Genomic DNA, 24,401 nt, shown 5'->3' on the forward strand with positions numbered 1-24,401 from the left:
GCGGACGAAGATGGATGGATGGAATCACTGATAAAGTGAGAATATGGAAAAAGGACTCCCTTAGGTCTGTCTAGAAATGTGAGTTGGTGAAACCTTTGCCATGAAAAACAGTTTTCCACAGGTCTCACACAAGTAACACATAATAACTTCAGAAGGTTCATATCCAGCCTACCATCATCAACTAGGAATTATCGATTTAGATCCATGTTTAAAGCAATGAAATTGAATTTTTTGCTTTCTTGCTAAGAGTTAGATGAATACCACTCTCCTGGCTGTAAAGTGAATATGAAACCACAGCCAGCAACTAGTTAGCTTAGCACAAAGACTGGAACCTCTAGAGCTCACTAGTTATATCTTGTTTGTTCAATCCATACAAAACCTGAAGTGTAAAAAGAACACATTATGGTTTTACGGGGGGTTATGTGCATGACTATTTCTTAAAAAGATTGATGCCTTATATGTAGAAATGTATTTCTATTTACTTATGTGAGCCATTAAAAAACCTTGCAGAGACTTTCTTGAGGTCCCAATGGCAACAATGACAACCTTGACAGTCTGGTATTAATCTGCTTATCCAACTCTCTACCAGAAATCGTATTTCCCCAAAATGTTGATAATTTCCTTGACCGTTCAAGATAAGTATTTCTGCAGATCCAGAAATGAAAATAAATGCTGACTGTCAGCTAAAGAGTCAGAAGCAGCATACCGTATTTGCCTGTGAAGCAGATTTAAGAACTCCTTGTTAGTTATTTCTTCTAACCTCCATGTCTTTTTTCCTTTATACAAGTTAGCACAGTATTCTTTAAAAAAGGCAATCATGAGATGAGGTCAAAGGTCTGAAGCATCTTCTTTTTTAAGACCAAGTGAAAAGCATCTCTCTGAGGATCTTAGTAGACACTCATGATGATGTATGGCTGACTGTAGCAAGTCTGCAGATCATTCCAGACGTTGCCACACGTGTTTTCTTTGGTCACAGAGGACTTTAACAGGAGATCAAATACAACTGTGCAGCCTTTGAAAGTAGCAAAATGGTGTGGGACAGTAGGGAATAAGTAAGTGACTGATCTCCTCTCAAGTCAGAGGTCGGCATCTGACAAGGTAACAGAGGTGAAGCAGCTTTCTTTTCTTTCTTAGGCGTGAATTTAAGGGTCAGTTTCAATTTGTATTCTGTTTTGTATAATCTGGTTTTAAATGACATTTTGCTAATACAACAAATTAATTCAAAAAAGCGTCAGCTAAATGACATGTAATGTAATGTGCTGTCACTTCTGTTGTCTCTATCTGCTGACAAAACATTTATATATTTGGTTATTGCCTTATCCCTATGTAGAATCGGTAGCATCTGTATCATGTTCAAGAAAAGGACTAATTAAATGTAATGCATTTCGATGAATGCAAATTCTGACGGAAAGATACATTTATCAACTTTCAAATCATCTTTTTAACCACTCTTCATCAATACACTGTAATAGATACTCTTTTTGTTTAACTTTTTCTTGACTAGGAAAAGCAATCATATATAAACAAAGGCAATAATTATCTTATGTCTACATGGATTGTGTTATGGACAGCATGTTACTGTAAATCCATCTAGTGCTGTATTTTGTATAACACACCGAGATCCCGCTCAGTGTTCTAGCTGTGTTTACACTTGGCTACTCAGAGGGGACCACCCAACCCATCGCTTTTACACGCTGTCCATCTATAAAAATGAAGTGATGTGGTTGCCCACTCTGTTCTATTATTCTGCTCTTCTTCCTCCTCTCCCACCTGCCTCTGTTTGCTGGAACAGATAGTGAGCTTCTGCCAGCAACACACACAATTAAGTGAAGAGTGATGAAATTATATCTCCGGCCCGGCAAATGGAGGGATGAGGGGATAGAGAGGCAAAGTGGGAAGGAGGGAGAGTCCATTCTGTGTCCCTCTGGGCCAAGGGAAATTCTATTAGGCCTATAATAGAGCCATTTTTCACCTCCTTCCACATCGGCCTGTTATTCAATTCCTCCCCCTCCTGTCCTTTCCTCTCTCCTCTTTAAAGATGGTGCATGTCCTCTCTCTTACTTCTCCCTGGAAAACCCTTCTCTTTTCTCTGAACTCTATTCTCTGCATTTTACCTTATCAATCACCTCTCAATTACAGTCCTTATTTTACTGCCATATGATGTAAATAAGACAGAACACCCCTTACTATGGCCTCAAGAAAATGTAGTAAAAAAAAAGTCATAAAATGTACATAATCAAATACAGTGTCATATTATTCCAACAGTTAACATCATTCCTAAGAAACAACATCTTTGTTGACTGAGGGGTTATAAAATGTCTGCAGCCTTGAAGCATGGATTAAAGCTTAACGCTGGGAATGTGCTTTGGAGAGTAACAGCTTTTATTGTCCACAATCATTCCATTTTCAGCGACGATGAAGCTTTAATGTGTGTAGTATAAAGTGACAAAAAAAGGAAAGTTTTACACAATTCATACTGTGTCTTTCAGAAGCTCATAATTGGTAAGGCATTCCAGCCAGTGGCTTTGCGGATTTGTTTGTCATGGGCTGGTTCAAGGGGGAAATGTTATTAAAACATTACTGGTTTAATTGGATTTTATGTAAAATCACACATATTCCTCTGTTTCCCCTCTATTTGTGTGTCCTGTCTGTTTACCAGGTGCCTGGCACACACATGTCAGCTGTGCCATTAGAAAATATTCAGGCACTATTGAGAACAGACACATAGTTTCTTGTCTCGTGTTTACAACAGAATTCATACCCAGGACAGTGTTTTGAAAGAGAAAATCTATTTCGTCGTCATTACAACAACAAGACGTCAACCATAGACATAGAATTTTGACTTGCTTCATCACAGATTCATGTGAAAATGTTGTAAATGCTTCCTCCCTTTGATTCTTTTGTCAGCCTGTCCTGACAAGTAAGTCACTGAACCAACAGAGAGACTTTGTGTCATAACAGAAAAAAAAGATCTACAGCACGGATTACAATTGCAACAAGACAACCAAGATACCTCCAAAGCCTGATCTGCACCTAGAGGTACAAACACACTGCTTGAATGACACAGATACTCTGAGCCAGCTGCATATTTCCAACGCCTGTCAAAGAAGCTTTGAAACCTTGTAAGCACTTAACATTAAATGCTTTATATTTAAACACTGTTTATGTTCCAAGGATGTTATTAGAAAATCCCATTATATCATGGAGGGGTAGTTATTAGCACATGCTGAGAATATTAGCAAAATGCAATAATGTAGAAATGAATGCATCTATGAGGTAGATAATATGAACATAACTTTTATCTTACAAATTAAACATAATGTGATTTATAAAATGCATCCTTGTTCAAGTAATGCCCTCAGTTTTGCTGCTAAAACCCTACAGTACTTGGTCCAGTACGACCAGTAGCTTATGTGTCTAACGTGAGCAAACTTTAGATAACTTGAAACTACTGTGTAACTGACATTACTGAGTCACTTTACTGGCTTTATGACTCCCCTCTACTTGTGCTATTGCTACACTACATTCTTGCATGTTACCTTTGCAGATATGTGGCTTCAAAGCGTAGTTGGGAGGCCTCTGGTTCTGGCTCGTAGTTGGTAAACAGCTTTTTACAGTTTTGGCCAACTCTGCGGAGAAGAATAGTAAAGAGATGCTGTTGTAACTTTACATGAACATCTATATATTTTTTTCTCTTCTGTGGCAGCAAACACAGCACACAACCTTTTGATAACCATTATGCTACCCCACGAGCTTCTTTAGACAGTAACTTAACCACTGTTAACAGCATGCACTCTACTGAGGCTACGGCTGAGTGCTGGCATTTCTAACACACACCAGCTGCACAGGCACAGGTTACTAAAGAAAGTTTTCTGTGCAGGGGCAGGATTGGCCAGTAACACTTGTTGGTTCTATCATAAAGGTGAAACAAGAAGGTCTCTTTACACTCGTGGTTACTGAGGTTGACTAATGAAGATGTCTTTTAAGCAACTGACTGAAGTAAATCTTTGGAAATTACGGGAAATGCAATGTGCCATATCCTGCAATTGCCACTTGGTTCATTGAAAGTTACATTACATTACAAGTCCCCCGTAAAACCATAATGTGTTAATGTGTTGTTTTTAAACAGACAAGATATAAGGTGTAAGTAATCTTTAGAGGTGTTTAAAACAGAGCCACACTAGCTGTTTCCCTGTTTTTGAAGTCTTTGTGCTAAGCTAAACGGCTGCTGGTGGTTCATATTTACTGTATTTACCGACATGAGAAAGGTATCAGTCTTCTCTCCTAACTCTTACAGAGAAAGCAAATTAGCGCATATCGCAAAATGTCTAACTATTGTTTTAAATGCAATGCCACAAATTGTACCTGGGGGTAATCTGGGCCCTGCTGATAATCCAATTTAGGCTAAAACATGCTAACCAACAGGATGATCTCTTCGAGACATGGGTTATTTGTGAGATGTCCACTATATCTATTATCTGGACAGAGCATACAGGAAACTGGAACTCTGTCTCCATATTCTGCCTCATGCAATCTGATTAGCCTTCAGAACAACCAAGGACAAGTATCAATGTTCTGCATCTCATATAATACAAAGGCTTTAGTTTCAATCCCAGCCAACCGTCTCTGTGGTGAAAGCAGGTATAGAGTGATGATCATGATGTCACATTGATATGGCCTCTAAATAAAGGAGTGATGTAATGTTGCACTGTGGATGTGGAAGAGGACACAGATTATTGTACTCCAAAAGATAATACAGCTCTCTAGTATGACATGGACCTTTCCCACATCTATCTCGACATCCAAGAAAGAGAAAGAGCCTGTGGGTTTTGGTACTTCATCAGTGTGTTTTATGTAATGAAGATACCGATACCGTGTTAAGCAAGAGTTTTTCCAAAAGCATCCCGTGAATAAAGAAACCATTGTGCTAGAAACGCCAAAATCTTTTGTGAAAGGTTTAATATCACTCTTCTGGTCTACCGCTTATATGCAAATGATGCAGAAATGATAGAGCAATTTGTTTTTACCAAATGGGTTTTAAAGGAGCCTCTGAGGAACATGCCACCCTTCAGTTAACATTACTTGCAATGAAATGTGAAAATACTTAAGTATCTAATTAGAAAGTCCATAATATGACATTGTGGAGAATTCCACAAATGCAAATTTCTAGGTTCTTTTCACTGTATTGTTCAAGTATGTTCATGGTATGTGATGACAGACAAGAGGCCCAATCGGACAACATCAGTTCTAGTGCTGACCTGAGGCAGAATGTGTTGCAGCTTGTCTGTTTGTGATGTATGCAAACTGCACTGGTGATCTTGAGAATTGAGAGTGGGAGTATTTCTAAGAAAACATAAGTGGAACCAAAAACACCTCAGTAAAGCTTGATAAGCTTGGTTAAGCATATACACAGAGAAACACACAACATCAAATGTCTTTGAACGCCCCTGTGTATCCCAAGGGATCTTTGTGCAGCCACTGTTTAAATGGCTTTTCTATCAATTTAATTCAGGAAGGCTCAGGTTTCTGATGGCTCTATACCATTCAGCCAATAGCAGCTAATGCTGGTGGGGCCCATCTGTAGCACCTGTGGAGGGCTGGCCATTCAGCCTTCAGACTCAGTCTGAAACGTCCCTTCAGGAAAAATACAACTGTCAGAACTGTAAGATCAGGGTCAAAGGTATGAGAAAGTTAGACTCTTTCTTTTATGTCATCTTCTGACATGTTTTGAACTTCCTTGGTACGCTTATACATAGAGCAGCAAATATAGTAGACTTAACCCACGGACAAACTTAAGACCCCTGTACACTGAATGTTGGGCTGTCCCAGAACAAAGTTGATAATCATCTTTGGTCATCAATCAAAAATAGTAGATTGCAGTGTGAGACAAGCCCTGATCCAGGATTATTTACTGCACTACATATCACAGACTTGCATGGCTCCCAACCTCCCATGACTGACATTTTAGTCTCAAATCCACTCATAAAATTTGTCACGAGAACAATGTTCAAAACACAAAAAATACAAACGCTGAAACTATATCACAGCCATACTAGTACTAGTATACATCTTCTGGCCAGCAGTGAAGCTGAGCAGCACACCAGTCGCTGAGTGAGAAAGCAGTTCTGCACAATCTTTAATTTTTACATGGTTTGTGGAGACTCTTTTCTGTCTGAAATTTAAGTTTTTTGTTAGTGCTGTTTGGACACCTGGGTCAACACTAACCCCGTCCTGATATTGTGTCTGACATGGATGGAGACAAAGATTTTACGAGACCCCGGCTAGACCCCTAGCTACTATTTTCTGATCAATCTATTGGATTCATTTCATTTCATTGGATTTTGAAAATCTCCAGGGCAAGGTGTTGTCTGTACATCATCCACAATATTTACACACCTTGAAGAACAGGATCCTTATATAGATGCTGATACACAATCCCATATCACCATCATGTCTAAATTATATTTTAGGCATCCATGTGAACAGATGTAAGTGACAAAAACATCAAGAGACACCGTTTACCCTCAGGGCATTCCCTCCTCTTTATGGTGGGCCGTGACCTCTTGGGCTGAGTTAAACCAAGAGGGTCATCATGTCTGTCTGGCACATAAAACAACAGATTCTCTGGCATTCAGCCCTGCTCGTCTCAATCCCATTCTCCTCTTCCCATTCCTGATTTGTTCAGAGGCAGCGCCGAGTGTCCGGTTCAGCTACAGTATCGGCTGTCAGGGATTGGAGTCAGATCAAAGTGGGATAGTGAAAAGAGTGGGATCAACACCCTGACTCCTAACCATACAATGAAGCTAAGGAGCAAACCCCCCTCCCCCGGGAGTTGTAATGGGAGCGGCCGATTACCCCTGTGTACCAGAGCCATTTGGGCCAACCCGAGGGAGCCACAGTGGAGGATAGCATGCAGTATGGGCCAAAGTTAGACTATCACTGACCATAGTGGGAATATTTTATCACAATCAGCTACAAATACAGTATAGCTATCAATAATGTCAAATTCCTGCAACTCCTGTGCACACACACTCACAATATATATTTCCTGTTTTATAAAACTCATTAATTGCAGCACAACCTAGACCCAACAGACCCACATTCAACCCATCCTTTTCCGTGTTAATCTGGTGTTATCCTGTCTGCTGCTTCGTGATGAACTATCCTCCTCTTCCCCATCCGAAACCAAGTGAAAATTGCGTTAGGACCGATCCGCTGCCCAATTTATCTCAAATCCTCTGCGATGCAGATCTAATTTCAGCCTCTTAGTACCACAAACAGGAAGAAGAAGCCAGTCGATAAACAGCCCACGGTCACTGTTGGAGGGAGTGAAGTGGTGGTGGTGGAGCGGAGGAAAGAGAATATGGTGACACAGTGGAAAAGGAAAGCAGGAGGATTGTCATTATCTTTTGTCCAGTCCATCACTCACTCCATCAACCTCTGGCCTTCTAATTTCTGGGATAAACTTAATTAGAGTATGGAGGCAAATTAGCTAAAAGCATTTTAAGTAACTCAGAAAACTACATACAATCTGGTTTGACCAAATGACTTGAAAGCTGGGAATGAGACTTTCACTAAACATAGGGTGACCAGACGTCCCGGGACAGTCCCAATTTGACCGGGACAGTCCCGATTTTGAATTGCTTGTACCGAGTCCCAACAAAAGCCTGTCGGGACGCTAAAATGTCCCGGTTTACACCAGGAGCGGCGTGAGCCGATTTTGCCGGGTCTTCAGCCCCGAATGTTTTGAGTGTAGCCCCGAATGTAACTTTGTCCAGTTTATTTTTCTGAGGCGAATAGAACAGGCAGCTACGTGTGGGGTCCGACCATGCTGTATTTGTTGCTATCACCTAGCAACCGTCTCTACGTGAGGAAAGCTGTGAAAGCTGTGAGCAATACTAATGATTTAGTTTGAAGTTCCCTTGACGTGACGTTTCCAGTCTACGGTTCAGACTCAAACACATGGAGCTCTGAAGCAGACCTGTGCGTCGCTTAGTGTCCACTCTCTCTGTAAAGTGCAGGGCAGCCTCAGGTTTATGGACGCGCTCAGCTGTGGACCGTTCTCTTAATACATCCATGCTGTGGACATGCTGTGGCAGATGTGTTGCATTTGTGCTCCGTGTATTTCTGCAGTAGTTTCGGGTTTCCACCTCCGATGTAGAGCAGCGTTCAACCACTTCCCTAGCTAAACTATTTGTCTCATTCAAACACCCAAGCGGGGCTCTGTGTCTGTCAGAAGGTCTATGATCTACGTATCAGCAGAGCAATCATGTAATGCACAGCAGACTATGGTGCAGCTAGCCTATACATTATTTTCTGAAATATAGTGACTTTATTCTTGTAATAGCCTTTCTCCTTCTCTGACATCACCTCAGGACAATGTTTGACGACTACTACTTCTTTAGCTCACCCAGGCTTAGTGGCCGTGGAGGAGGTATTGCGGTTATTTAAAAAAAATGCCACCGGTGCACTCATGTTGGTACAAATGCTTATACCAGTTTTGAGGTTTTTATGTTTAAAACAGGTGGTATAAAGCCTGTCCTTTGTGTAACTGTCTACGGCCCTCCCAAACAGAATTCTCTATTTTTAACTGAATTTTCGTAATTTTTATCTTCGGTGGTTTTAGGCTATGATAAGATTTTAATCTCTGGGGACTTCAATATTCACGTGGACATTCCATCCAATGCCAGTGCTGAATTTCTCGGAACTATGGACTTTTTTAACTTTACTCAGCATGTTACCTGCCCTACTCACAACCGTGGTCATACTTTGGATTTAGTTTTTACGCTTGGTCTGTTCATTGATTCTCTGGATGTGGAGGATTTGGGTGTCTCAGACCATCAATGTATCAGGTTCTCGACCTTGTTTCAAATCATCGCCAATCATCAAACTCCTGCTCACTACCTGCCGATCTATAAATACATCCACTCCAAGTTATTTCTCAGATGCCTTCAGAGCCTCCTTTTCACTTAACAGTTCTAAAACCCCACCTCATCAGCTGAATACAGACCTATTAATCACAGAGTTTAATTCTATCTGTGGAAATATTTTGGACTCCATTGCCCCTCTGACTATCAGGAGCCAAATCTCAGCCTTGGCTGAATAGTGACACTCGTGCTCTTAGACGACTATGTCGAAAAGCAGAGAGAAAATGGAAAAAGGACAGGCTACAGGTGTTTTTTTGAGATGTTGAAAGGCTGTCTGGCTAATTATCAGTTATCGGTCAAAGCAGCAAGGGCCAAATATTTCGCCAACATTATCTCCAAAAATCACCACAATCCCAAAGCCTTGTTCCATACAATAAATTTAGTTCTCACCCCTGTTAACAACACTTGTCTTGTACCATCCACAGCCATCTGTGAGGATCCCAAAGAAGTTCCGATCTTAACAAAGGTCCCATCAACACTGTGTTAACATACAGATTCCTGCTGCAAGACGTAATACTACACAACTGAGGCCTGCATTTTAAATGTGCTCAGGCTATAAAATCTGAAGTTGCACTATGAAGTGTGAACTGGAGAAAATGGAACATGTGAGAGCAGCCAGGGAGCTTCTCAAAGTATAAAATGTAAATGTTATCTTATTTTTATATCACATACTGTCACATTCTGCCTTTGTTCCCCTCTTCAGCTACATTCACTTCCTCATAAGTGTAATACTATTTCCAAGTTGTCATTTTCCATCCATCCACCAGATGCCCCCGGACTTTCCCTCCTTTCCCAATCACCTGACACACCCGCACCCATCTACGCACCAGTGGCACGTTCAGTCTCAAAACGGTGTGCATCGTTTTGCTACGGTTTCTGGGGGTTTTCGGAACGGTGTGCAATGGTGTGCAACAGGCTTTGAAGTATGTTGTTTCTCATTTGGTGAATTTGTCTCTCGTTTAGTGGCTGTGTCAAAGTAAAACCCAATCTGTAGCAACATGTATGCAAACTCGTGGTAATAAAATGGCATAAACGGTTTGTTTTGTCGGGGCTGAACGTGGCCCTATAGACCTTTTTCATGGCAGACATGTTGAAATGTCATAGTAGGAAAAGCACAGGTGTATTCAAAACCATTAATTATGGCTGCATTCCACATAGGAGAGGCCCTGGTATTGTGCATGCTGACTCGCTGAAATAACTTACTGGGACACTTGATGGAATTGAGCCATCGTTAAGGTTATCAATTTCAGCTGTGCTTTTCCTACTATGACAAGTCAAAATGTCTGCTGTGAAAAAGGTCCATTCCCACCTCCCTCATCTGTTCTGCCTGGCCTTCCCCACCCACCTCGTCACCTGCATCACCCAATCACCCACCTGCTTCCCATTCCCTTTGATTAGATCCAGCTCCACATACACCAGCCCAGAGCTGTTGTTCCTCTGTCAGGTCGTCATCATAGTTGCAATGCTGTTTTCTGTCTGCCTTTATCTGCCTGCCGGACCTGCTGCCATTTGGACACTCTGCCTGTAAGCTATTTCCAATAAATCACTGAAATCACCCTGCTGCCTCCTCAACTGACTGCATTTGGTCCAATCCCTGTTCCCTGCACAGTGCGGGGGATTGCACTGTCACACGCGTTGGAGAGGAGAGTAAAGTTCTCACATTAACCGATTTGTTAAACCATTTAAACAGTGCCATACATTACATTATCATTATTAGGCCTATTAGATGTGTTGCATTGTCTCACTGAAAATAAAATGCACGCACGGTCCGTACATGATAACAGCGCTACTACCTTATATTGATTATAAATGGCGAAATGGTGATGCTTCGCTTTAAATTTTGCTGCCGCAAGGACTTGTGGGACGGCATTATCGCCTTTCCTTTCGTAAAGGCTGGTCCAGTGTATCCTATGCTAAAGAAGGTAACAAAGGAAGCAATGAAGCACCTTTCCTTATCACTTAGACTATTCAAACGCCTCTTATCATGGCAGCCACTTAACTACTTCCGGATCATTTCACTCCGTTAGGAACCTTCCTAAGCAAATTTGACTATTCAGCCAATATGTGAAATTATGAGGACACGGCTATTGCACAGACAAGACAAACCAGTCAGTGGAAGGGGGGAGGAAGAGTGTTACAATGTTACATTATTTTATGCATGTGTTTCTATTTAACACATGGGCTAGTGTGACCATAGGAACACATGCATGCGCATGATCTTACTTCAACACATGCTTTGTACGAACACATAAATGCATTTTTTTCCCCAGATGCTTTTTATGACAAATCTTTAGCGAGTCACTGAAAGCCGTACTACAGGTTTAAGGACTGAAGGAAGCAGTCATGGGTTGACAGCAGAACCAGATGGCAAGAGGAAGCCCTCTGGTAAACCTCTGATCTAATATTTCAAATGGAAACAGCATGTCACAGACAATATAATTCATAATCATGGCATTTTTATTATAATGGATTTTTATGGAATTAATTGATGAATAAGCATGACCAAACACAACGTTATAATATTATTATACTTTGCCTATAGTGAAGAGGGGCTGATAAGACATGATTAGATTTTTGTTTGTTTTTTTCACTTTAAATGGGACATAATATAAATACATTAAGACCGCAGATAAACTATGAAGATTAAAAAAAATGTGCTCTCGTGAGATGTAATTTTCAGGACACTAACAATGTCACAGTAAATCTGTGACGAACACAGCATGGATGAAAGTCACGGTACGTACATTTAACAAAGTGCTGATTTTTCACACATGGTTTGCTCAGTCAATTTCATGACTTCTAGGATTGCAGCTACAGTCCCCTGACTGTCCAGCCTTCTCAGGAGTATAGAATTCACCAGGGAAATCTAATTACTCTCAACAGAAACAGTAGATGGCCGGATTTGACTTTATCGAGAGAGGTCCGATCAAAACAAAAGGCTTTGTGAACAACAAGAAAAACAAACTACAGAAAAGAAAAGTCTTTCCTGTGAATTTTTGTTCACACAGGATATAGTAGACAGGTGGGCTAAAGTATACCTGTTACTCAAAGGAATTTAATGCATTAGTCAGTGTTAGCACGTTTTTTGTCTATAGAATTAAAATACTATTTTGATTTTTTTTCAGTCGTATTTCAGTGTTACCAACATAAGCGTATAACTTTTGTTTCCATCCTCTGTAAAAGAAAAAAATATACTGTATTTTTAAAGTTTAATTATACAAATACCATGATTATGTCCCAATTCATCTTCACCATGATTAGCTGTCTCCTGCTTGATCTTACCAATTAACAGAGATACAGAGAAAACAGTAATGAGAAAATTCACTAAAAATGAAAGTAATAACAGTTAAGGTTACACTTGCCAGTTGAAAGCATTCTGGAAATTGCAAATTAAAGTATTAAAAGCAATAATAGCTCACTGTTACTAGCTAATAAATAATTGCATAGCAACACTTACTACAGTGAAATATGTTCTCAACAAAAGAGTAAAGAGGCAAGGAGGCACCTTAGTCTCTACCTTTAGTTCTTACCGTACATTGAAACCCAATTTAAAATATAATATGTATAAACTACTTTTAATTTGAAAATGTAATTTAATTATTTCCATTCCACTTTCTTTTAAAAAAAAGTGTTGTCATTTCCATGTGAACATGTTGCAATATCCTCAGAGCTATTAAACCTTGATTGATGTTGTGTACAAACCTACAGAGTACCCTTTTTTTACACTCAGTAAACTAATTTTCCCATGTAACTCCATAAAACATTAAATACATTGTTTAGGGTTTTATGTTAAAGATTTAATTTACTTGTCATTTATCTGTTTCTTAAATTATTTGTTTGTTAGCCATCATATTCCATTATGTTTCAATAGCAATGCCTTTGAAGTAGCAGCATAAGCCCACATTCATCCTCATAAACAGACACTGAATATGTCTTTCAAACTGTGGGCATGTAACACACTGAAGTGTAGTTATGATATTGGGAAAATTCTTGGTGGGCACTAAAATTTGTCAATTATCAATGGTTAATGTGCCCGTTTTTAACCACAAATTAGAACTTCTACTTCTACTATTAAAACTTCTTTTATCTGCATAAAGTCCCAGAGGCTGGAATCTGGTATAAATGGACTCAAGTTCAGATGTAATTAGCTGTGAGCTGCATAGCGGTCAGTGGTGCTGACATGAGGGGAATAGGAGAGGTCAAACGTCAGGTGGGACCAACCCTGACCCGTCCAACACAGCACACAGGGGACTTTATGAGCGAATCCAATTAGGCCCACTAAGCCCTCAGCATCTTGTAAAAGTCAACAAGCCATCACTCATATTTCCCTCTCTTCCCTATCCACCAACTTCTCTCTCACCATCTTTCACTTTATTCTGTCTCTCTCCTTACGTCCCTCCTGAGGCAACAAACTCCCAGGCTTGCTTCTAAAAATAGCTCAGGTCTGAAGTGGAGGGATGAGTATTCAAGATTGGTTTGATGGCTCAGAGTTGGAAAATGCTTGGTAGACAGTCTTTGCCTGGAAATCAGACCAAAAAAAAGGAAAACAGGATCCGCTTGTAGACATTTAATGAACCTTTAATGACAGCTGTTGAGATATATCAAATACAACTATTTAAACTGAGAATTACATATACATGTTATTTAAGTACTTGCAAAGACATTCATGAAAGTTTGTTCTTTTCTCTTCCAAGCTATCTAATGTCAATGCAGTTCACCCAGCAGCTCACTACATCAAGGAGCAGGATAAAGTGATTGTATGACATCCATTTACAAATGACAGATAAGGTATGACTTGCCACATATGGATGTTGTTAAGTTTGACATATGTGGATGGGTTCAAAAAGGTGGGACAAAATCTGTGAAGCTTTGGGAACTGCATTTAGTTAATGTGATTAGATAAGGGATAGATGAGTTACAGAAAAAGGACAAATAAATGGGACTGAAAAGAAGATATGAGAGCGACCAGGGGGGATTAAAGGGCTGCATGCATTTCAGGAGGATACATTATACCTTTAATTCTAAAGAGAAGAGATTTTCCAAATACTGATTAGGGTTAGCCACAGTGAAATATCTCAACATGTACTTGATGGATTGGCAGTATATTTTCCACTGACGTTCATGCTTCCCAGAGGATGAATCTTACTGACTTGGTGATGCCCTGACTTTTCCTCTAGGTTGACATTTTTGGATTTGGGTAAAATGGCTCAATATGGCTCTTATGTCCAGCAGGATACAACAAGAACACCATTCAAGCCCAAGTCCACCTTCATACCAAATATATACAATCACACTCTTAATACCTTCTACAAAAAAGTGATATATGAGGTGGACAAACTTTTTCTTTTTTTCTAGAACTTTTTTCTAAGAGAAAGAGGACTATTATTTGACAAAGGAGGAAACGGGCATTAAAATGGTTGCCAACTAATGATGACATCATAACTAAAAGAGCTGACATAGGGGGAGCAGTAGTTGTATGGGGCAGAGACCACTACATCACAGAGGCAAATCGACTGGATAACAACCATGAGTACTATGAGCTTTTATTGTTCAACCCAATAGAACAAATTAAGACTGAACTTACACAAATGCTCTTACAGGTGAAAAATGAAGAGCTGATGTCACAAAAAGAACATGATTTTCTATTGTGTAAGAGCCCAAGGATACCTTCTTTTTACATGCTTTCCATAATGCATAAGAACATAGAGAATCCACCAGGAAGACCAATAATCAGTGGAAATGAGTCAGTTACAGAACCAGCATCTCAGTGTATTGACTTTTACATCAAGCCATTTGTGTCTGAGTTGCCCTCTTTCATTCAAGATAGCACACACGTATTAAATAGAAGACCCAGGACTAGGTGGAGGGATTATATCTCCAACCTGGCCTGGGAACGCCTCGGGATCCCCCAGTCAGAGCTGGTTAATGTGGCTCAGGAAAGGGAAGTTTGGGGTCCCCTGCTGGAGCTGTTGTCCCGCGACCCGACACCGGATAAGCAGACGAAGATGGATGAATATTGGATTAGAGCCCGACCGATATATCGGCGTGCCGATATTAGGCATTTTCCAAACTATCAGTATCTGCATTTATAATGGCCGATAAATGAATATTTAAAAAATAAAAAAAAAACAGACAAAACACCCTTCAACTATGTTATGAGTGTTGGCGTTGCATAGTTTGTCCACCAGAGGGCACTCTACAACGTCCCTGTTGGCAACACTCATGTTTAACCCTTTAAGTTTCATATCTTAAATTTGTATTTATACATTTTATTTATCAGAACTTTAATATATTTTGATGTTCCTCTGTTCTGTTGTGACAATAAAACAAACAAACTGCATTATCATATTATTTAGTAAGGATTCATAAATAACTACAAATAACTAATGTTAGGGAAATCTGTTAATGTTTTGTTACACTTTTCTGGATATTTAAAAAAATATATATATCGGCCGATATATCAGAATATCGGATATTTAAATCACCAAATATTTGTATCGTTATCTGCCTTAAAAATCCTTTATCGGTCGGGCTCTATATTGGATCATCATATCTACCAAACATATTCCAATCTGTTCATGTTCATCTTTGGAAACATTTCTGTATTCCAGACTAAATGTCTTTTTGGAAAAAATAAAAATTATATAATGGGGTAGATAAACTAATGATATTCTTCTGCTATGGTCCGGGTCAGAGACAGAACTTCTTCAGTTCCATTCATATTTAAATAGCACAAACAGCAACTTGATGCTTAGTTTGGATTTGTCTTTAATTTAAATTATTTTTCTTGATTTAAAGATCTTTAAAGATGGTAATGGTGATTTACATACTTCAATATTCAGAAAAAACAACTGACCGTAACACCATTTCTTTTCATCCTCCTTGGAAATAAATAACATACCCTTCGGTCAGTTTCAGAGACTTAAACACATCTGTGATTCAGAAGAATATTTTGAAAGAAATGCTCAAGATTAATTAATGCAAGGAGTCCATCAGGGGTGTCCTTTGTCGCCATATCTTTTTATTTTATGTATTGAAATTCTGGCTATTAGAATTAGGAACAATCCAGATATACCGGGTTTATTTCCAAACGGTCAAGAGATTAAGCTGACAATGTATGCTGATGATGCAACCTTTTTCATAAAACCAACACAATCCACTTTGGAAGAAGGATTAAGGCGAGACACTACAGGTGAATAGGGAATTTTTTTTAACTAGCAGATATCACCATGAAACTCTGCCAGATGATTACTTACATTAAGATGAGAAAAAAATGTATTGCAAGTTTTCTGTAATTTAATGTTTAAATATGCAAATTAGGCATTATCTAATGAAAAATGTGCTAATTTGCATATATTTTAAATCTGAGTATTGGATAAAGCCACGTTCAAAATTATTTTTTCATTGTGTTCACATATTAGATGGGGAAAAAATTACAGAGGGATTTATGGATATCTACTTTTGTTATCCTGTAAATCAGAAGATACTGTCAATAGCCTTAAAAAAACGATTTTCGCCATGTTTTTTGGAATAAAATGCTATATAAATCAGGCTAGGAATAATATATTTACAAATCCCTCTGTAATTGTCTTCATAATATAACTAGGTACAAGACTGGAAAGTTTGGTGTATAAAGGTGCTACTGAAGTGGAGATTTCATTCTTGGAGTATGAGAGAAAAGTCATTTTGAGAAAACGGGCTTTAAAGATTTTTATAGCAAAATTCCACTAATTTCTATTGAAAGCCATGAATTACAGACACATATCCCTTCAGGTCCAAGTAAGATCCATGTATCTCACTGTTTAACATCCAAAACTCATTATTGCTTCATCCATCACTGATCATAACATCCAAAACAACACATCAACATGGCCTTCAACTGAAGACCATTACATCACAAACTTCAAACTGACAGAACACAACCATCACACAGCCTAGTTCCCCCAAGTTAGTTTACAGTCTACATATCCATGCCAGTACCATATGTAGGGCCCTCCTCCATCTCCTGCTGATGTCTTTTCACTTTTTTGGCTGTGCTTACACTTTTAAGCTCCACTTTGCACTGGCGGTATGGACACTATTGGCTTTTGAGATCCTAACCATGTCGTCATCCTTCATTGCATTAACAGTCTGTGCTCTGAAGCCACAATTTCTCCATCACAGCCAGCATGGCAGAGGCACCCTCATTGAATGTAGAAATAGCCTTCATGGCTGCAGTTTTTGGACACTGGGCCCATATAACCAAGTTGAGGCGTGCTTTGTCATTCTGAGTGCCTCCATGCTGCACTGTCACTGGACATCCGGTGATACACAGGGATGAGCTTCTTATGAATCATTCAAAAGACCAATATTTAGAACACTGGAGAAAGCAATCAAAGTAGACTAAATTGTTATTAAACTTATTATTTTCACACTGTGAGAGATACGAAGAAGAGACGGATCCTGACTAAATACAGACTCAGTGACCACCAACTGGGTCAGACAGAGATGCACTTCCTCCTCCACTGGGAAAAAGTATCTTCACTAAGAGATTTACACCTTGGGAAAAAATAGCCAAAAAAATAGGCCATGAATATCTGTAAACTGCTTGGAGAGAGGGAGAGAGAGTCAGTCTGATTACCTCCGCTGTCTGAAAACTCCTGTTGTCTGAACGATAGTTAAAACAACGTACTATGTGAAGGTATTTCATCATCTGCTGTCATAGTGTGTAATCCCCTGTGTCTTCTTACTGATAACAACTGTTTTCGTCTTCTCTGAGGTGATTTTCGACCGTTTTCGACGCATTTATTTTGACATTCTGAACTACCGCGGAAATGTCAGAGCGCGTCACGTGACCATTCTAAGCGAATCACGTTGTCAGGAATTGTCATCAGACAATGAGATTGCGCATTTAGCGCTAAATCCCCCCTTTTACTTTCACGATTGGTTGCTGATAAAAAGGAAATGACCATATTTGGATCCGACAGCATTGTAGAGGAGAGAGAGAGCTTTCCAACGGTATATGTGATGATAGGGTGCAGACAGCTAGCCTCGGAAGACCGTCCTGATCTCGCGAGCTCCAGTTTTCCACTCGCACATCAGTCTGGCATCTTGAGGCAGAGAAAATTTGGAGCCGTTAGCCAAACAACCGGGCCAATCGGCGTTGGTTTTGAGGTGGGTTAGGTGGTGATAGACTGATGGTTTTTCCAATCAGCTAACCAGTATTATCAGCCAGCGGTAGCCCTAATTCTGTTTGCCGCTCGCTAATGCTTTTTTTCTCTTGGATCCTTCTTTTGGAATATGGTCCGGGAACCTGAAATGGTGACTTTTATTCCTAAATTCTCGTTACATAAATGGCAAATATCCTTTACCGACATGTTGCTTGCATGCTGAGCTTACTAGCTATGCTTTCCCTGCAGCAGCAGGGGTGGGCTTGTGGTTGTATTTTCATACGCTTCGTGGATCTGATTGGTTGATTTGGCCCGTCTATCACTAACATAGGTGATAGACAGATGGTTCATCCAATCAAATAACCAGTATTCCGCCCCTTCCCAAAAGTTCTCCAACGGAAAGTTCCCAGATGGATATGCCGAGCAAATGCAAAGCAATCCATCTGGCGGAGTCAGGTTAGCAGACAGCAATCGCGGAACAGCGCAGTGATTTAGAACGCAAACTTTTGTTGAATTTAGGAGAAATCTACCGACGCTAACAGACAAAGTGTAGTAAAATAAAGACCTAAATGTGTATTTTTGACTTTTTTTCACCACATGTCTGAAAGAAGACATGTTATTGAACACAAATAGCCAAAAATCTCAAAATTGACCAGTGGAAAAAAAACGATGTTTTTGCCTACCGTGTCTCGCCTTAATAAAGGAATTAAATATTTTTTAAAAAATATCTGGATTGAAACCTAATTTTGAGAAATGTAATATTTTGAGAATTGGGACGTTAAAAAACACCAATTTTATTTTAAACAGTTCAGCTCCTGTTAAATGGATTAATGGAGAAGTTAATATATTAGGGATTTATTTACTGGACAACTTTAAAGAAATTGTTAAATACAATTATGAGAGAAGGATGGAAAAGGCAGATAGAATGTTACAACCTTGGAGGGGGAACTCTCTGACAATTCAAGGAAAAGTTACTCTGATTAAAACATTAGTAATTCCACAATTTGTCCACCTATTAATGCTTCTTCCTTCACCTAGCATAAAATTCTTTAAACATTTTGAACAAAAAATGTTCAAATTTATATGGAATGATAAACCAGATAAAATTAAAAGGCAGTATTTATATAATTCTTATAATAACGGTTTATGAAGTGACTGAAGTTAAAAAATCTTCAAATGATGGACTGTTCCTTGAAAGCCTCTTGGGTGACTAAAATCTATCACAACAAACAATGGATTACGAGCCAGAGATTATATTCAGCCTTTTCCTTCTTCTCGAATAATTTATTTCCTTTTTACCAATTAAAAACAATACATATTGATAAACTATTTCAAAGTAGTTTAAAAGAATTATCACCATTCTTCAAAGATGCACTGAAGGCTTGGTTGAATTTCCAGTACTACCCTCCAGATACAATTCAAGATATTCAGACACAGTTGCTATGGATGAATTCAAACATTATGGTTGGAGACAGGCCATTGTTGTGGGAGGAATGTGTTAAAATGGGTTAATTTTTGTCAATGACCTTTTAGACTTATCTGGAGATTTTATTTCTTATGAAAACTTGAGAATTTTTTTTAGCATTTCTCTCGATCGGTTACAATTTAACCAGCTAATTTCTGCAATTCCCCAAATTTGGAAAAATAAAATTACAAAATGATAAGAAGAATAAATTAATGGTTTGTCTCCCACCAATAAGATGTTTAAAATGGTTATCTGGTGCAAAGATAAATAAAATAATATATATTTGGAAATTAAATATCACAGGCACTGCACTTTTTCCACACAGAACCTGCCTGTTTTGGGAAGACGAATTTAATGAACCAATTTTGTGGAAAGATTACTTTAAAACAATCTACAGAACTACAATTGATTCATATTTCAGAATATTTCAACTTAAAATCTTTTATAAAATTATTGCAACAAAAAAGTCTCTGGTTAAATGGCAGATAGAAAAAGACCCTTGTTGCAGGTTCTGTGGGGATGAGGAGGAAGACCTGATGCATTTGTTTTATTTTTGCCCGCATGTTGCTAAATTTTGGGCCAATATACAGATATGGTTAAAGTCTATGGATATTGTTTTGCGAATCACACCTCAGAATATTTTGTTATGTGTATATGAGGGTAAATGCAAACACTTTTTGAATATGATTATTTTGATAGGTAAAATGTTTATTTTTAAAGCTAAAACTATATCAAATTTATGTATAAAACCCTTTAAGAATAGAGTTTATCATCAGCATATGCTGGAAACAATTATAGCAACAAATAACAACAGAATAATTGAGCATGAAAAGAAATGGAATGTTTGTTTACTTGAAATAGAGGATTGATTTATGTTAATTTTTTATTTTCTTTGTTATTAATTTTGTTTGCTTTGTGCTTCTTTTGTTTTCTTATTAAAACACTATGAATGTGGAGTTGATTGTGGTGGTGATTGTGGTATGAATGCATGGGGGAGTGGTAGGGGTGGGTGGGGGGTTTGAAGCTTGTTTTGTCTTTGTAATTCTTAATTTGGTCTACGTATTAGATTCTAAATAAAATTTAAAATAAAAACAAAAAAAAAAACATAAGCAACAACAGTGCTCAGACCAAGTGTATTTTATGACACAATATAGCAGTGAAGCAAATATTTTAGAATTAAACAAATCATTAAAGGAAACTGGGACCTACTAAAAAGTGATAGTTCTCTTAGAGAAGCTATTCCAGATTCCCCTACCATCAGCTTCAAAAGAGCTCCAACTCTAAGTGACAAACTTGTTAGGAATTATCTTCCCCCTGCAAAAAACAGGTAGCCACAAGTGTGGATATTGTTTACCGACATAAAATCAGGTTGTAAGTATAATATAAAGTCATTAATTCATTGCAATACTTCATATGTGACTATGCAGACTTGAGTGTCCATGTGGCTGTTTTTATGTTTGGAGAACAAAACATAAACTGAAGCCAAGACTAGCTGAACATAAACATGCTATAAGAACTAGCAACCCCCAATACCTACAGTACAGAGAGGCTAACAACGGGAGCTGTGATTCTTTAAAGATATCAGGCATAGACCATATAGGAGATTCTATAAGGGGTGGAGACAAATTAAAAAGGCTCTTACAAAGAGAATCATTTTGGATTTATACTTTAAAAGCTATGCAATATCCTGGTTTAAATAATGAACTTGACTTCTCGCATTTTCTCTGAGTTTCTTGAATGGCCTCTTCCTGTCTTGTTAAGCATCAGCGTCCTATAAACAAAATGTGCTCTCATGCCTAAATGCTGAGAGACATAGATACGTTTTGTATATAAAATATATTTTTCTAGTTGTCCTGATAAATGATTGGATAGGCTGCTCTGCCTAAGATTTACATTTTTGGTATGTATCTTTTGCTCTTTTTTTCTTCTGTTTGATTATTGCTGATTCATTTACTGCCAAACATGGTCTGCCATGTGACTACCTGCTCACAACAATCGTGTGACTCTTTACTTACTGACCATGTGACTACTGGCCAATAGGCTATAAGATACAGTTCAAATGGAAACGTTTTATACTTGCCCTGATTAAGTAACCTGACTCCGCCAGATGGATCGCTTCGCATTTGCTCGGCATATCCATCTGGGAACTTTCCGTTGGAGAACTTTTTGGAAAGGGCGGAAATACTGGTTAGCTGATTGGATGAACCATCTGTCTATCACCTATGTTGGTGATAGACGGGCCAAATCAACCAATCAGATCCACGAAGCGTATGAAAATACAACCACAAGCCCGCCCCTGCTGCTGCAGGCAAAGCATAGCTCGTTAGCTCAGACACCATTTCAGATTCCCGGACCATATTCCAAAAGAAGGATCCAAGAGAAAAAAAGCATTAGCGAGCGGCTAACAGAATTAGGGCTACCGCTGTCTGAAAATACTGGTTATCTGATTGGATAAACCATCTGTCTATCACCACCTAACCCACCTCAAAACCAACGCTGATTGGCCCGGTCGTTTGGCGAACGGCTCTAAATTTTCTCTATCTCAAGATGCCAGACTGCGAGTGGAAAACTGGAGCTCGCGAGATCAGGACGGTCTCACGAGGCTACTGATTAAGGCCTTCAAGGGCCGAAACGTCTTGCCTTGGTTTAATGATTTAGCCAAGAAATATAATATAGGCTTTTTAAACTTTACCCTCCTCAGTGTCCTTAATCCCTTGTACACTTGGATCTCCAAGCTGAGAAGCACTGGAGCTTTTCATTTAGAGCCAGCAGGGCAAATGTTTAATTTGTCCAATATTTTGGTGACATTCCCGTCACCCTCGGCTGTACTTTGTGCTAATTAGCAAATGTTTTCATGCTAGCACACATGATGGGGACCATGGTAGAATATGCCTGCTAAACATCAGCATGTTGTCAGCATGTTGTTGGCATGTTAGCAGACTGACATTAGCAATAAGCTCAAAGCACCACTATGCCTAATTACAACCTCATAGAGGTGCTAGTGTAGCTGTAGACACTTAGTCTTGTTTGAATACATGTGAAAATAAGTAAATGTTAAATATATACTCTGTGAGAATACTGCAGTACTGCAAAGTTGAAGAAAGTTATAGGCTGACTATATGTGTAAGCATATATGACCATAAATATTTTGCACATTAACTAATTATTTAAAGTCAATGTCAAATGAAGCTATTCACAGTTGACTTACAGTGTTGACAAGTGGTTTTAGTGGATCGATTAGTCCACAAGCCTTTGAACATTATCATCATAGAATGAGCAGCATCCTCCTTATTTCCTGACAAGGCTGATTACATGTGTGTACAGATGTCTGTAACCACAAAATCACAGCAACTGCACATATCGGTCCTGTCTGCAGCCCCCACAACCCTATTTTCAACATCTATGCTTGTACAAATCACAGTGGTCCTGTCCAGGGCTTTTTACTATTCAATGTTGCTTTGATGCCATCGTCAATATCTTCTTAAGCTGTATCCAAACAGCACAACTTTTAACTCTGGATAATTTCCTTCACAGTGAATTTTCCTTCAGTAATTTGGGTATACCTGTAAAGTAATAAACTTTCATACTAAACCTGCCTTGTCATCTTATGTGGAGCTTAGGCACATGGTTTCCTGCAAAGCCTGAGCATGAGAGATTAGATCGGTTGCAAGATTTTCTCTTAACAAATGATGTCTGCATGCTATATTATGACTTGCAGATATCAGTTCCATTGCAAGTCTCCGTTTCTCATTCACGTTCACACATTTGAAAGCCTGCAAATGCCACATGAGGCACAAGATTAACCTCCCAATGGTACACCGTGAGAGGAGCTACTTTAAACTATTACATGAAAAACACAGAGGGTGTTGGTGCTCTAGCACCATCATAAACACATGTGTTGGGTACAGAAGAAGACCATGAAAACTCATAACAAGGATTATACACGTATATTATTTTTCTACTAAACCAACTGATGTGAAACATGATCTGTAAAGTAATCTCCACATAACTTACCTGAATTGACAGTAGTGGACTGGAGAGTCTGTGTACTGTATTGGGCCATGAGGTATTGGGCATATTACCCCTCTTTGAAGTCTTTGTAGTAACACCAATGACAAATTACATGATGTAAGTGTGTGGTAAGCGTTGTTATGTCTACTGTAAAGCTCATCCCATACTGTTGAGGACATGTTGACTGACAATGATGAATTTCATCCCCAAAGAGAAGACACAGGAGATATCGGCTGTGTCTGCACAAAAGAGAGAAACCTGGCCTCTTGTCTCACCGACAGCTTCTTTCATGTCAAATGAGAAACATGCTGTATTAAAGGTTGGGATTGTGGTTACTGTTATGTTTACTGCACAGAACATGTTGTGGTAGCACAGTGGAGTTTTTTTACCAACTTATTAGTATTTCTAAATGCTTCTATGCAATTTCATGAAATTCCTACAAACTTTTAGTGAATAAAATTTTTTTTAAGTTTAAATTTGATCAGAGTCAAAATTTTATACAACATGAATACTATATGATTTATATTTTACAGATACATGATGTAATTGATCATCTTAATCTTGATTAAGGATTGTCACTAATACAATATTGATTTAATATTTATGAAGAATCACTACAAAAGCCCAGAGGATACAAATGATAAACATTATGCTAAATACACGTTTCATGAAAAAAGAGCATGTTTTTGGTTTTATGCTGCCCTCTAGCATTGTAAATAAAAACTACAAAAACAGATCTCAGCGTAACACAAATTAGGAACAATTTACAGAACACATTCTAAATATTTTGATACATTTATAACTTTTTCAGGCATATATGTGGTCAATTATTTACTTATTATATTAATA

This window comes from Perca flavescens, chromosome 21 (genome assembly GCF_004354835.1).
Source record: "Perca flavescens isolate YP-PL-M2 chromosome 21, PFLA_1.0, whole genome shotgun sequence".
NCBI classification, from domain to species: domain Eukaryota; kingdom Metazoa; phylum Chordata; class Actinopteri; order Perciformes; family Percidae; genus Perca; species Perca flavescens.